This window comes from Pongo abelii, chromosome 6, assembly GCF_028885655.2.
Source record: "Pongo abelii isolate AG06213 chromosome 6, NHGRI_mPonAbe1-v2.0_pri, whole genome shotgun sequence".
Taxonomy (NCBI): Eukaryota; Metazoa; Chordata; class Mammalia; order Primates; family Hominidae; genus Pongo; species Pongo abelii.
This window is the reverse complement of record NC_071991.2, coordinates 35,110,386-35,127,630: the sequence shown is the minus strand read 5'-3', so window position 1 is coordinate 35,127,630 and position 17,245 is coordinate 35,110,386. Positions and strand designations below refer to the sequence as shown.

The 17,245-nt window shown below is 35.0% G+C and overlaps 1 protein-coding gene across 3 annotated transcripts in view; it reads right to left on the bottom strand.

Moving 5' to 3' along the window:
* The window catches only part of ZPBP (zona pellucida binding protein), a 141,562-nt gene that overhangs the window by 51,878 nt on the left and 72,439 nt on the right, over positions 1-17,245 (bottom strand). The gene's annotated exons all lie outside the window — the stretch shown is intronic.

Here is a 17,245-nt window from a genome sequence, read left to right as displayed (position 1 = left end):
CCAACCCTGCCAACACACTGATCATGCTCTTCTAGCATCCAGGACTGTGAGACTATAAATTTATGCTGTTTAAGCTTCCTGGTCTATGTTATAGGCTACAGCAGCCCTAGCAAACTAATAAACTAATCTTTCATCTTATTGTGCAGAAGTGAAGAACATGAAACTTCTGGGGAAGTTCTACAAAATTTTACCGTGATAAAATCAGAGACTTCAAAGAACCTCACCTTACGAGTTGTACAGTATTTGCTATGACAGAAACCTAAAATTTTCTCCTGGAGGCTTTTTAATGCTTGGAGACAAAAACTTTAAACAATATAAGGAAGAAATAATTGAACATCTTTTCCTCATTCTTTCCACTCCCATCAGTTTTTCATTTGTTATACATATAGGTGGGGGAAGAAAACTTAAGAAAACCTGTTCCTCTTTTTTGTATCTGGTAATGAGAGGAACATAAAATTACTGAGAACTTCTGCCTCTGGCCAAGAATGAGTAACAGGGACTGCCACTTGATAAAAACAAAAAACAGACAAAATATATGAAACAATAGTTTATAAGACACACACTGGGCATCTTGCAATGAAGGAGAATAACCCATTCCTAAAGAGCACAAAACAGATGAGGTGAGGTGTCTGAATACTTTACCTTACTACCTTGAACAAGTTTTAGCTGTGGTAATGATGGGAAACCCAGGAGGACCCCTGACTTGAAAAGATGGAAATTAGAATCTGGGAATGCCAACATGACTATTGTTAGTAGTAAAATGTAAAAAAGAGAAGAGAGAGCTGCATAGAGTGAGCCCTCAGAACTGTGAGGGTTATCCTCAAGTATTAATATTTATTTTGTATGAATGTATGCATGTATTTTTTTTAGATAGGTCTTGCTCTGTCACCCAGGCTGCAATGCAGTGGCACAACCGAGGCAGCCTCCTAAATAGCTGGGACTACAAGCACACACACTACCACACCTGGCTAATTTTTAATTTTTTGTAGAGACAGTGTATTAGTCTGTTCTCACACTGCTAATAATGACATGCCTGAGACTGGGTAATTTATAAAGGAAAGAGGTTTAACTGACTCACAGTTCCACATGGCTAGGGGGGCCTTACAATCACGGTGGAAGGCGAATGAGGAGCCAAATTATGTCTTACATGGCAGCAGGCAAGAGAGCTTGTGCAGGGGAACTCTCACTTATAAAACAATCAAATGTCATGAGACTTATTCACTACCATGAGAACAGTATGGGAAATACCACCCCCATGATCCAATTATCTCCACCCGGCCCTGCCCTTGACATGTGGAGATTATTACAATTTAAGGTGAGATGTGGGTGGGAACACAGCCAAATCATATCAGACAGGGTCTCATTATGTTTCCCCGGCTAGTCTTGAACTCCTGGGCTCTAGCAACTCCTCTGCCTCAACTTCCCCAAGGTGCTTAGATTACAGTTATTAGCCACCACACCCAGCTCATTCTCATGTATTTAGCTGAGTATTCATCAGCATATGTACAGAATCTTCCCAAGACCTAAAAAGAACTACCCAGAAGGATAAAGTATCTTAAGATAATACCAGGTCAGAAATGCTACTTCTTAATACTACCAGAATAGAAAAGCTGAACATTCACAGGACTTCTAAAGCATAAAGGTCTTGCCTTAGAAGTAAGGAATAATTAGATCTAGATTAAACACACTGCTCAGATCCTACTTTAGAAGTCATAAAAGCAATACTTGAATGAATCAAGCTGTTTTCCAAATAACTTGTATTCCAGAACAAAGCTCAGGAACATTTATAAGAATATCAAAATTCCCAGCACCCAACAAGGTAAAAATCACAGTATTTGGGATAAAACATTTATTGATAAAATGATTGTTATGCTACCAAAAAATCTAAAACTAAGGGTAAAAGTTACTGTATGTTTTCGTCCATGCAAAAATGCAATGTGTTATTCCAAAGCTAAAACAGAAATTATTCTACAGACACAATTTCCTAATAATTCCCTACTTGTTTTGTAGGAAAAACCCTAAAAGACATACTAGTACTGAAAATGGTATGGGAAATACACAAATATACTGTTAACATAGTATTATCATGATTGATTCTTCTGGACTCTAATTTGATTTGAAAGTGAAATAAAAATTCCACGTGAAGTAACATCAACAAGACAGCAGACTAGGAAGTTTCATGTTCTTTTTCCCCCATGGAAACCCTGAATAAACAATAATATATGGATTTAAATGGCTTTGTAAGAACTCTGGATACTAGCTAAGAAGCTGCAGAACCTAACTTTAATGCTTGACCAGGAAAGAGCTGCAATTAGAAGAGGAGAAAATGTCATTACATTTTGCTCACTCTATCTCGGACTATCCCACCTCACCTCCAGTGGCACAGCACAGTGCAGTTGAAGTGAGGATGCCCAATTCTTCATTCCTCCATAGAGAGAGAAGAAAAGGTATGGAATGTGCTTACAGCATTCTAGCTGGTCTGGGGAACTACTTGAGAGACTAATTTCTGTCTCACTTGACTTGGAGAGCTGATGGAAACAGTGGCATAGTTTGGATACCAGATTGGAGGCCACTGACAGCAAAGGCAGGTGATGTGGTGCGCTAGAACTGCAGAAAAAGTTTGAAGGGACCCAGAACTCATATAATGGAGTAATTGGGGAAGCACTTCTCCGCACTAAGACACAGAGACAAGGAAAAGTGGCTATTTGTTAAACACTCAAATTTCAACAAATGTTTACAAAGTATATAAAGAAACAGGAAAAAAACGGCACATTCCACAGATAAAAATAAATCTTCAGAAACCAACCCTAAAAAACACACATCTCTTACTGAACTGACAATTTTTACAAATTTCCCTAAATATGCTTAATTACATAAAAGAGAACATGGATAGATGAACAAAATCAGGAAAGCAGTTTATGAACAAAATTAGAATAATAATAATAACGTGAGCATGTCTGCATTGAGGGATGCCTAGATGGCCGGTGAAGCATTTTTCTGGGTGTGTCTGTGAGGGTGTTGCCAGCAGAGACTGACATGTGAGTCAGGGGACCTGGAGAGGAATACCCATCCTTAAAGTGGGTTGCACCTTGTTCAGCTGCCACCACAGCTAGAACAAAGCAGGTGGAAGAAAGTGGGATAAGTTTGCTTGCTGAGTCCTCTAGCTCTCTTTTTTTTTTATTCCCATGCCAGGTGCTTGCCTCCTTTCCTCCTGCCCTGGGATGTCAAACTCCAGGTTTTTCAGCCTTTGGACTCAGGGACTGGGACCTGCAACAGCAGTCTTCCAGGAACTCTCAGGCCTTTGGCCTCGGACTGAGGGCTACATTGTAGGCCTCCCTGGTTTTGAGTCTTTCATTCTAGGACTGAGCCACTACTGGCTTCTGTCTTTCCCCAGCTTGCAGAGAGCCTTCCACTGGATTTTGCCTTGTAATTCTGTGAGCCAATCTTCCCTAATAAACTCCCTATTATAGATACATATATCCTATTGGTTCTGTCCCTCTGGAAAACCCTAATACAATCTACAAATAGACAGAAATAATAAAACCAAACAGAAATTCTGGAGGTTACAAGTACAATAACTGAAGTGAAAAATTAATTGCTATAGAGATTCAACAGCAGAACCAATGAGGCAGAGGAAACAATCAGTCAACTTGAAAACAGGTCATTTGAAATTAGCATCTGTGGAGGAAAAAGAATAAAATATGAAGAAATATGAATAGAACCTAAGCGATATGTGAAATACCATGTCAAGTTGATCAGCATAAGCATTATGGGAATCCAAGGTGGAGAGAGAGAAAAGGGCAGAGAGTTTATTTAAATAAATAATGGCTGAAAATTTTCCAAATTTATACAGACAGAAATGGCCACACAAATACATAAAGCTCAGTGAATGCTAAGTAGGAATAATTTAAAGATACGATATAAGCAGAAGTTATCATTAAACTGTCAAAGAAAACAACTGAATCATTTTAAAAAAAAAAGGCAAGAGAAACCTGACTTGTCACACACCAGAGAAACTCTGTAAGATCATTGACTGATTTCTTAGTGAAACCATGGAGGCCAGAAGATAGTAGGATGATATATTTCAAGTGCTAAAAAAATTTTAAATGCTGTCAACTGTAAATTATATATATAACAAAACTGTCCTTCAAAGAATGGAGGAGAAATTAGAGTATTTTCAGATAAACAACAACTGAGGAAGTTCATTACCACCAGCAGAATGTGTCTACTTGGAATGAAAGTTCTCTAGAGAATAAATCAAAGTCTTATAAAAATATAAAGTAATTCTGTAAACAAAAATATGTAGAAAAGTATAAAACCCTGCATTGTTGTAATTTTGGTTTGTAAGTCAATTTTTAACTCTTAAAAGATTTAAAAACCAAAAGCATAAATTTATATTAATGGACACACAGAATATGAAATTGTAATTTGTGACATCAAAATATGGGAAGGTGCAGAGCTGTAAAGGAGTATAGATTTTGCACGTGACTGACATTAAGTTGTTATCAGTTTAAAATGGATTGTTATAACTTTAAGATGTTCTATCTAATGCCCCAGGCAATCACAAATACAATATCTATACAATATACACAAAAAGAAATGAGAAGGGAAACAAAGCATGCCACTATGGGAGATCAACTACACAAAAAGGAAGAGAGTAAGGGAGGAAAAGAGGGCAAAAAAGCTCTAAGACATACAGAAAAACCCCAAAATGTCAATAGTAAGTTCTTCCCTAATAGTAATTACATTAAATATAAATGAGTTAAACTTCATAACTATATATATGTGTGTGTGTGTGTGTGTGTGTGTGTGTGTGTGTGTGTTTTGCCTACATTAATATCAGGTTCTAACTATATGCTTTCTATAAGAAATTCACTTTAGATTTAAAAATACATACAGGTTGAAGTGAGAGGATGAAAAAAGATATTCCTTGGAAAATAGTATTCAAAAAGAGCATATTAATATCAGAAAAAAGACAAGTCAAAAAATGGTTACAGGAGACATAGCATTATATAATGATGAAAGGGCCAATTCAACAAGAAGCTATAATAATCATAAATATATATACACCAAACATGAGAATGCCTAAAGATATGGAGCAAATATGGACAGAATTGAAGAGAGAAATACATAACAAAAATACCCCACTTTTAATAATGGACACAACAACCATAAAGAAGATCAGTATGTCAATAGAGAACCTGAACAATACCACAGATCAACAAGACCTAAAAGACGCACAGAACACTCCACCCAATATGACAAAATACTTTTTCCTAAAGTGCACATGGAACATTCTCCAGGGGAGACCATATGTAAAGCCACAAAACAAATATTTATAATGTAAAAGGTTGAAATAATACAAAGTATCTTTTCCAATCAATTTTCCATTTCTAATTTAATATGATTAAATTAAATACTGGAAAATCCACATATATTGATTAAACAAGATATCCCTAAACACGAAAGGGTCAGAGAAGAAAGCACAAGGGAAATTTGTGGGATTCAGTTAAAGCAGTGTTTAGAAGGAAACTTACAGCTATAAATGCTTACACAAGGGATAAACATTTCAAATCAACCTATCTTTACAACCTAGAGAATTAGAAAAAGAACAATTTACACCTATATATAGCAAAAGGAAAATAATTCAAAAGATTAGAGCAGAGATAAACGAAATAGAGGATAGAAAAATTCAGAAAACTAACCAAAACAAGAATTGCTTCTTTGAAAGATCAACAAAACTGATAAACGTTTAGCTAGATTACCTAAGATAAAGGGAGAAGAAAACTAAAATCAGAACTGAAAGTGAAGAAAGTACAACCCATTTTACAGAAAGTAAAAAAAAAAATAAGAGAATATTATAAACAATTGCACTATGGTCTGAATGTGTCCCCCAAAAATTCATATGTTGAAACTTAAATGCCAAGGTAGGGCCTTTGGGAGGTGATTAAGTCATGAGAGCAGGATCCTCATGAATGGGATTAGTGCCCTAATAAAAGAGGCTGAAGGGAGCTGTTGTTCCTTCTGCTATGTGAGAACCAACCAAGAGAAGGCACTATCTATGAAACAGACAGTGAGCCCTCAGCAAGCCTCTGCTGAAGCCTTGAGCTTGGCATTTCTAGACTCCAGAACTGTGAGAAATAAATTTCTATTATTTATAAATTACCCTTTCTAAGGTATTTTTATAGCATTCCAAATGGACTGACAGAAAAAGTATGTCAACAAATTGGATAACCTAAATGAAATGGACAAAGTCCTAGAAACATACAACCTACAAAGCCTCCATCATAAAGAAACAGAAAGCCTGAGTAGACCTGTAACTGGTAAGGAAATTGAATCAGTAACCAAAAACTTTCCAACAAAGAAAAGCCCAGAACCAGATGGCTTTATCTGAGTAGACCTGTAACTAGTAAGGAAATTGAATCAGTAACCAAAAACTTTCCAACAAAGAAAAGCCCAGAACCAGATGGCTTTATCTGAGTAGACCTGTAACTAGTAAGGAAATTGAATCAGTAACCAAAAACTTTCCAACAAAGAAAAGCCCAGAACCAGATGGCTTTATCGGTAGCAATGTCACTGATCATTTAGAGAAGAATTAAAATCAATCTTCCTAAACTCTTAAAAACTGTAGAAGACAGAAACCTCTAGACTCATTCTATGAGGCCAATACTGCCCTAATCCAAGGCAAGACAAAGACTACATGAAAAGAAAACCATGAATGAATATCCCTGAGGAATACTGAGATAGAAAACTCTCAACAAAGCAGAATCCAACAGCACATTAAAAGAATTATTGTACGCCATGACCAAGAATGATTATTGCTGAAATGATAAGATGTTTCAACATACAAAAATCAATCAGTGTAATACATCACAACAGAATGAAGGAAAAACTACCTATTTTTCAACTGATGTAGAAAAGGTATTTTTTAAAAATTAATGCACTTTCATAATAAAACACTAAAAAAACTTCAGAATAAAAGAAAACTACTTCAACATAATAAAGGCCATATAACAAAAGTCCACCACTAACATCATACTCAATATTGTAAGACTGAAAGCTTTCCCACTAAGATTACAAATAAGATGAAGATGCCTGATTTTGCCTCTTATTTTCAAAACAGCACCAGTACTCCTAAGAACAGCAATCAGGCAAGAAAATGAAATAAAATAAATCCAAACTATATAGGAAAAAATAAAATTATCTCTGTTTACAGATGATATGATCTTACATACAGAAAATTTGTAAGATTCCACACCAAAAAACATAACAACACTGCAATAAATGATTTCTGCAAACTTGCAGGACAGTAAATCAACAGGCAAATATCAGTTGTTTTCCTATACATTAAAAACAAACTATACCAAAAGGAAATTAAGAAAACAATTACACTTACAATAGCATCAAAAAAGAATAAAACACTTAGTTAAAAAATTTAACCAAGGATATGAAAAACTTGTATGCTGAAAATTAGAAAATATTGCTGAAAAATACTTAAAATGATACAAATAAAGGAAAAGACATCACATTTTCATGCATTAACACATTTAAGATGTTAATACAACCCAAAACTATTTATAGATTTAATACAATCCCTATCAAAATGCCAATGCCATTTTTTTTGCAGAAATAGAAAAACCCAACCTCAAACTCATATGAAATCTCATGAGACCCTTACTTGCCCAATAATCTTGAAAAAGAACAGAAAAATTGAAAGACTCACACTCTGATTTCAAAACTTACTACAAAGTTACAGTAATCAAAACAGTATGGTACTGGCATAAAGACAGACAAACCGACCAATGGAACAGAATACAGAAACCAGAAATAAGTCCTCGTATACATGGTCAAAATGATTTCTAAAAAGCATCTACAAACAATATGGTGAAAAGATGAATGCCTTCCCCATTGCTGGAGAACAATGAAAAGATGTCCACCCTCACCACTTTTATTAAGCACAGTACTGGATGTTTTAGCCACTGCAATAAGCAAAGAGTAAAGAAAGACACATACAGGGTCAGGCACAGTGCTCATTTTGCAATAAGCAAAAGATTAAATGAAGACACATACTGGGCCAGGCACTAGTGGCTCATGCCTGTAATCGCAGTACTTTGGGAGGCCAAGCCGGGTGGATAACCTGAGGTCAGGAGTTCAAGACCAGCCTGGCCAACATGATGAAACCAAGTCATTACTAAAAATACAAAAAAAAATCAGCCAGGCATGGTGGCACGTGTCTGTAATCCCAGCTGCTTGGGAGGCTGAGGCGGGATTATCACTTGAACCTGCTAGGTGGAGGCTGCAGTGAGCCGAGATTGTACCACTGCACTCCAGCCTGGGTGACAGCAAGACTATGTCTCAAAAAAAAAAAAAAGCACATACTGATTGGGTATGTTTTGTAAATTCTTAAAACTTAATACTTTCCTGATACTTCAACATCCCCTCAAACAGACTGTGAGCACCCCACCCAGATGGCCAGGTCCAGCAGTGAACCTGCCACAAGTTCACCTTCTTGCTGTCCCCTGATTAAGGCATTTGCCCAGTGGTTCTCTAGTCGTGTCTCTCATTCTGCACCCCCCTTACCCGAGCAGGCTCCCCACTTGCTTGGTTGCACTTACTCTCTGAAAGCTCCTACCACAAGGCCTCCTGCTTGCCATGCCATGCCCCTATCTCTAGGGCTGGTGGGTATTAAAAATCCTTTAATTTCATATATCTCTCTGAATATAATTTCTGTGGTCATGTTAGAACCATCCCTAAACATCTCACAAGTGAGACTTACTCCCTATATATAAAACACAGAGGAAACAATAAAACTATCTCAGTTTACAGCAGACGTAATTGTGATAGAAAATCCCAAAGAATGTAAAACAAAACAAAATGAAAAAAGTCTAAAATAATTGAATATATCAAGTTTACAAGAAACTATATCAACACATAAAAATAAATTGCATTTGAACATACTAATAATGAACATTTGAAAACCAAAATTAAAACATAACATTCTTCAAAATAACTCCAAAGAAAAGGAAATAATTACATACAAACTTACCAAAACACGTACAAGATCTGTATACTGAAAATTACAAAATACTGATAGAGGAAATAGCAGGCCTAAGAAGATGTAGAGACATATCATGTTCATGGACTGGAAGAATCAATATAGTAAAAATGTAAGTTTTCCCCAGAATTATATATAGGTTTAACACAATCCCTATCAAAATCCCAAAATGATTTTTGTACACATATGCAAGCTTATTCAAAATGTATATAGAAAGGTATGACCCTAAAATAGCTAAAACAATCTTGACAAGAATACAATGGGATGAATAACACTACCATTAGTAAGTCTTACTAGATAGCTACAGTAGTCAAGACCATGTGATATTAGAAGACATAGAACAATGAAACAGATTAAAGAACCCAAAAATAGTCCCACACAAATATGCTCAACTGTATTTTAACAAAGGTACAAAAGCTACTTAATGGAGAAAAGATGGCATTTGAACAAATGATTTTGGAGCAATTGGACATCCATAGGCAAAAAAAAAAAAAAAAAAGTAAAATAATCTTTAGCTTAAATCTCATACCTTATAGAAAATTACTAAAAAATTATCACATCTTTGACAGGAAATGTAAGACATAAAATCCAATGTAAACAAATCAGTTGCACTGCTGTACACCACCAATGACCAAACTGAGAATCAAATCACGGACTCAACTCCTTTTATAACAACTGCAAAAAAAGTAAAATGCTTAGGAATATACCTAACAAAGGAAGTAAAAGATCTCTACAGGAAAAACTATAAAACACTGCTGAAAGAAATCATAGATGACACTAACAACTGGAAACACATCCATGCTCATGGATGAGTAGAATCAATATTGTCAAAATGACCATCTTACCAAGAACAACCTATAAATTCAATGCAATTCCCATCAAAATACCATCATCATTCTTCAGAGAACTAGAAAAAATAATCCTAAAATTTATATGGAACCAACAAAAAGGCCCCACATAGCCAAAGCAAGACTAAGCAAAAAACAAAACAAAACAAAAAAAAACAAATCTGGAGTCATCACATTACCCGACTTCAAACTATACTATGAACTACAGTTGCCAAAACAGCATAGTACTGTATAAAAACAGGCATGCAGACCAATGGAACAGAATACAGAACCCAGAAATAAAGCCAAATACTTACAGCCACCTGATCATCAACAAGGCAAACAAAAACATAAAGTGAGGAAAGGACACCCTATTCAACAAATGGTGCAGGGATAATTGGCAACCCACATGTAGGAGAATGAAACTGGATCCTCATCTCTCACCTTATACAAAAATCAACTCAATATGGATCAAAAACTTACGTCTAAGACCTGAAACCATAAAAATTCTACAAGATAACACTGGAAAACTCTTCTAGACACTGGCTTAGGCAAAGAGTTCATGACGATGAATGCAAAAGCAAATGCAACAAAAACAAAGATAAACAGATAGGACTTAATTAAACTAAAAAGCTTCTGCACAACAAAGGAAATAATCAGCGAAGTGAACAGACAACCATGTTGCCCACAAAGTCTAAAATATTTACTACGTGGTCCTTCACAAGGAAAATTTGCCAACCCATGACAGAGATGATCTGAACAACACTATCATCCACTTTTAGATAATTATAAAACATCACACCCAGCATCTACAGAGCATTTTAATATGTACTTAATATATTCCACAAGGCTAGATAGCATGTTGAATAAATTCAGAAGGACTTAAAATATACAGAGTATGTCTTTAACCAAAACAGAATTAAACTAGAAATTGATAATAAGATATTAGGAAAAATTCCCAAAATCTGGAAATTAAGCAACTCACTACTAAATAACTCAAGAATCAAAAAGAAAGAAGGGGTTGGGTGTGGTGACTCATGACTGTAATCCCAGCACTTTGGAAAGCCAAGGCGGGCAGATCACAAGGTCAGCAGTTTGAGACCAGCCTGACCAACATGGTGAAACCCCGTCTCTACTAAAAATACAAAAATTGGCCGGGCATGGTGGTGAATCAGAAGGCCGAGGCAGGAGAATCGCTTGAACCTGGGAGGCGGAAGTTGCAGTGAGCCAAGACTGCACCACTGCACTCCAGCCTAGGTGACAGAGTGAGACTCCGTCTCAAAAAAGAAAAAAAAAAAAAGAAGGAAATTAGAAAAAAAACTGAAGATGAGAGAGAACACATATCACTCAACATATCAGAAAAGAGAGATAATCACTACAAATCTTACAAATATCAGACAGATAATATTAGAAGCAATTTCATGCCAGAAAAATTTGACAATTTTGATCCAATATATGAGATTTTTGAGACATGCAACTCACTAAAAGTGAACAAAATGAACAGGAAAATCCAAATATCCCTACATGTACTTAAGATATAATTACTTATTGAAAACCTACCCACAAAGAATACTACAGGACCCAGTGCTTCAACTAGTGCGTTCTATCAAACATCTTAAGGAAAGTAAGCTAATAACTAAAAACACTTTCAGAAAATATAAGACAAGGAAACAGTTACAAGTCATTTTGCAAGGCCAGTATAGTCCAAATATCAAAACCTGACCAAGACATTACAAAAAATAACATGACATATAACTTATATATATAAATCCTTAATAACACATTAACAAATATAACACAGATATAAGTTGTTTTCAACAAGATCAGAAAAAATATTTGAAAAATGTAACACCCATTTGTAATGTAATCGCCCCATAAATTGGGAATAGAAGAGAACTTCCTCATTCTGATAAAAGGTATCTATGAAAACCTAGAGTTTGCATCATACTAGATGGTACTTTCCCCTTTAGGATCAGGAGAAAGAAAAGGACGCCCATTCTTGCCACATCTATTCAATGTTATACTGTAGATTACAGGTATTCAGAGAAAACGGAATACATAAATAAAATGTACAAAAATAAAAATAATGAAGTAACACTGTCTCTATTTGCAGATGACATGACAGATTACATAGAAAATCCTCAGTAATCTGTAAAACAACTCTATAATTAACAAGTTAATTTAGCAAGGTGGCATGATACAAGGATAATATGAAAATATCTGCTGAAAACTGAAACAACTAGCAGGTGAATTTTTTAATATTCCATTTAAAATAGCATCCAAAACCCCCACAAAAAACTTAGGAATAAATTTAATCCAAATGACATATAAGACCTTTACACTAAAAAATGCAAAAAGAAGATAATTTTTTTCAAATTGATATATTTAATTCTGCAGAGATAAAATTATTACATAGAAGACTGTTCCAACCCTAGCCCTACTATTTTATAATATAGTTATTTAAATTATTTTACAGTATAGTCGTTATAATGTCACTTGATGTATGAAGTTGAAAAAGAGGAATATAAAAACCTGCATAATGTAACAGTGATTGAAGAAAGGCATCACATTTCTCTGACTGTAAAGAATAGGGTAATTTCCATGGGAGAGCTCATGAAGGAGACCACCATATAATGAAGTTCTTTTGGCATGTACAGAAGTTCAACATTAAACAAATATAAATATATTGCAAATAAAATTTCTGTGTAAAGCCATCAGTAGCAAATGTCTTGTTATATTTATTATTATACTATTTCCAATTCTAGGTAATAATAGTCTATTTTGAAAAACATAAGACAATGGCATTTCTCCTTTCAAAGACTAGTTTTTATTAATAATATTATAAAGAGATATAAAAATAATGGATTATGAATTTTCCAATATAAACTTTACCCAATTAAAATCTTTTTTTAATATTAGGGAATATTAGTCATCTTTCTTAAGAGTGATATGTCAGAGATGACCCTGATATGAAAGACTCAATAGATTATTTTCTGGGTTGTAATCAAGCTGCACTTGGTCTGATTTTCAACTGAACACTTGAGTCAAGTAATTATACAATTATTTGAATATAATGACACTATGATAGCTTGACTTGCAAACATACTTAAAATAAATGGATGAATGAGTAAATACCATCTGCTATGTATGGCAGTGGCATTGTTTTTCTTCTTCAACTTCTAGAAAAAATTAATCAATTATATATTATCCTATCATCCTTTATCTATTTCTGTTACAGTAACTGCTACATTGCATACATAAGGTAACCTGTCTATATGTTGGTTCTCCTACTTTCTCATGAACTTCTCTGAAGGAGGAGACAATATATTATTCATCTCCAAATAATCATATATGTTAATTTTTTTAAACATAGAGAGAGAAATGTAGCATTTTCATGTATTGGAAGATTGAATACTATTAAAATGGCACTTCTCACCAAATTGATAATTTCAAGGAAACTCCAATCCTAACCCAAGCAGTCCTTTTTGAGAAAATTGACATACAAGCTGATTCTAAATTTTCTTGGAAAGGAAAAGAACCTAGAACATCCAGAACAACCTTGACAAAAAATCGAGGTTAAAAACACTACTGACAAAAGATAATGAAGAAAGTATGGCACTAGCATAAGGACTGACAAAACAGAGAAGAGTGGAAAGAAAATGGTACACTTAAGAAATATATTTAGTTATTATTTTTTATTTATTCTTTTTTTTCTTTTTTTTTTTGAGACGAAGTTTCACTCTTGTCGCCCAGACTGGAGTACAGTGGTGTGATCTTGGCTCACTGCAACCTTCGCCTCCCGGGCTCAAGTGATTCTCCTGCCTCAGCCTCCTGAGTAGCTGGGATTACAGGCACCTACCACTACGCCCGGCTGTTTTTTTTATTTTTAGTAGAGATGGGGTTTCTCCATGTTGGGCAGGCTGGTCTTGAACTCCTGACCTCAAGTAATCCACTTGCCTCGGCCTCCCAGAGTGCTGGTATTACAGGCTTGAGCCACCACTCCCGGCCTAATACAATATATTTAGAACAAATCTTCAAAAGCTAGATACAACATCACCGGGACAAGTATGCCAAAGTAAATTTGGCCTTACTGTAGTCTGGAGACAATTTCAGTTACTTAAATCTTCCTAAAATCAAAAGATTGTATTTAATAACATATAAGATGCTAACACAAGATGAAAAGGTACTAAAGTTGAAAGGGAAATGAGACCAACAATGAGACAAATACATCAAATAATTTTTCAGATTTTTAAATGAAGGTGCTTTTGTGAAAATACCATTGCCTGCAAATTCTGAATTCTTTCTACATATGCCAATATACTGTTCTTATACTATCATCAAGACAGAAAAGCACCAGCTGTTCTTTATTTTGCTGTAACAAGCCAAATAAGAAACTTCTGTGCTGAAGAAGAAAGAAAGATAAACATATTGCATTTAAAAAAAAAAAAGTTTCCATGGGACAGGAAAAGTCAGACAGCAGATATTTGGGGAGGGAAAGGAACAAATGAACTTAATGAAACTACAGACCTCTTGTACTCAAAGCTTCATCGTTTGGAAGCTTTAAAAATTATTTTGAGTTTCTATATAAAGCATAGCAATAAAATTGCCTTTCAGTAGAAAATACTGAAATTTCATCCCTTCATTTCACCATACATAAAAATCAACTCATGATGGATTAAAGATTTAAACTATTAAAAACCCTAGCAGAAAGCTTAGGACATACCACTCTGAACATAGGCCTTGGCAAAGATTTCATGATGAAGTCTCCAAATGCAATTGCAACAAAACGAAAAATAGACAAATGGGACCTAATTAAACTAAAGAGCTTCTGCACAGCAAAAGAAACTATCAACACAGTAAACAGAAAACCTACAGAATGGGAGAACATTTTTGCAAACTATGTATCCAACAAAGGTCTAATATCCAGAATCTATGAAGTACTTAAATCAACAAGCAAAATACAAACAACCCCATTAACAAAAGGGCAAAGGAAATGAACAGCCACTTCTCAAAAGAAGACATATAGGGAGCCAGCAAGCATATGAAAAAATGCTCCACATCACTAATCATGAGAGAAAAACAAATCAAAACTGCAATGAGATAGCATCTCACACCAGTAAGAATGGCTATTATTAAAAAGTCAGAAAATAACTGATGTTGGTAAGGTTATAGAGAAAAAGAACACTTATATACTGCTGGTGGGAATGTAAATTAGTTTAGCCACTGTGGGAGGCAGTTTGGAAATTTCACAAAGAAATTAAAACAGAACTACAATTTGACCCAACAATCCCATTACTGGGCACATACCCAAAGGAATATAAATCATTCTACTATAAAGACACATGGATGTATATGTTCACTGCCACTATTTACAATAGCAAAGACATGGAATCAACCTAGATGCCCACCAATGGTAGACAGGATAAAGAAAATGTGGTACCTATACACCATGGAATACTATGCAGCCATAAAAAAGAATTAAATTCTGTCCTTTGCAGCAACATGAATGCAGCTGGAGGCCATTATCCTCAACAAATTAATGCAGAAACAGAAAGCCAAATACCACATGTTGTCACTTATAAGTGGGAGCTAAACGTTGAGCACACATGGACACAAAGAGAGGAACAACAGACACCAGAGCTTATTTGAGGGTGGAAGGTGAGGGTTGAAAAACAACCTATCAGCTACTATGCTCACTATCTGGGTGGCAAAATCATTTATACACCAAACCCCAACGATGTGGAATTTACCCATGTAACAAACCTGTACATGTACCCCCTGAATGTAAAAGAAAAAAGAATAAATAAAAATGACATAAGAAAGCTCAAACAATTATCACCTTGAGCCCACCATCAGGGAAAATAATAAAATGGATCAGATTCCGTCCCCTACTCCTAATCCCTATGCTTGAACACACATTCCAACCCCATTTCCAAATAAATTATCCTAGCTCAGGGTCTGTGACTGTTTAAGATTGGTAGAGGGTAAAAGATGTGTTAGGTAATAACTGACTAATGTTTAACACAGTACTCACATATTAAAAACTGAGAGAAGAAAATTAAGATTAAGTGCTCTCTTCATGGTGCCTCAAACCCTAAATCTTATTTCAAGAGTTAAAAAGAAGAAAACCTATCCCAAGGAAGAGAGGCAATGCTTAAGAAAATTTTTTAAATGGAAATATAATATGCGAATTGATGACTTAGACCAGCAGTTCCCAGCCTTTTTGGCAGCAGGGACTGGTTTCATGAAAGACAATTTTTCCACAGACTGGGAGGGTGGGGAATGGTTTGAGGGTGACTCAAGGGCATTACATTTATTGTGTACTTTATTTATATTATTATTACATTGTAATAAATCATGAAATAATTATACAACTCACCATAATGTAAAATCAGTGAAAGCTCTGAGCTTGTTTTCCTGCAACTAGAAGGTCCCATCTGGGGTTGACAGGAGACACTGGCAGACCATCAGGCATTAGATTCTCATAAGGAATACACAGTCTAGATCCCTCACATGCACAGTTCACAGTAGCGTTTGCACTCCCATAAGAATCTAATGCTGCGTTTGATCTGATCTGACAGCAGAAGGCAGATCTCAGGCAGTAATGCAAGTGATGGGGATGGGGGACTATAAACACAGTGAAGCTTCACTCTAACCTGCCACTCACCTCCTGCTGTACGGCCCGGTTCCTAACAGGCCATGGATTGGTACCAGTCTGTGGCCAAGGAGTTAGGGATGCCTGACTTAAACTATATTTCAGGAGGCTTACTGAGTACAAATTAAGAAATAATCCCCTTGTCAATTTCACTAGGCAAAAATAATGGATATTGATCTCTGTATACAATACTTATACCTTTAGTAGAAACACTTTACAACCATTATAATGTAAATAATTATATATGCCAAACATTTAAAAATATTACTGTTTACAATGTGTTTATGGTCAGTAAATTATAATTAGGCATAGGAAAATATTTTCATAAATTCATTGAACATGAACAATATATTAAGTATAATGTAAAAAACAACTAATTTAAATTGCTTCTAGAAGATATAGCATCATTTTCATCCTAAGCATAGATACAGGATGCCGGGTATGGAGCAAAGCAATATGAAAATAGATTATAAAGATGGTTCAAATTTGCTTGTTATTTATGATGGACAATGGTAACATGGACAATATTCTATCTGAATAATAACTATAAATTAATTAGCAATAGCAAATAAGGCAAAACAAATAGAAAAACCATTCTTCTTCATATAACCAATTACAAAAGGCTAAATTTGAAAGTATTTTATAAAGATAAATTCTATTAATGTCTTATCTTTTATTAGCGGGTAAAGTTTTATTTTTATTGTTGAA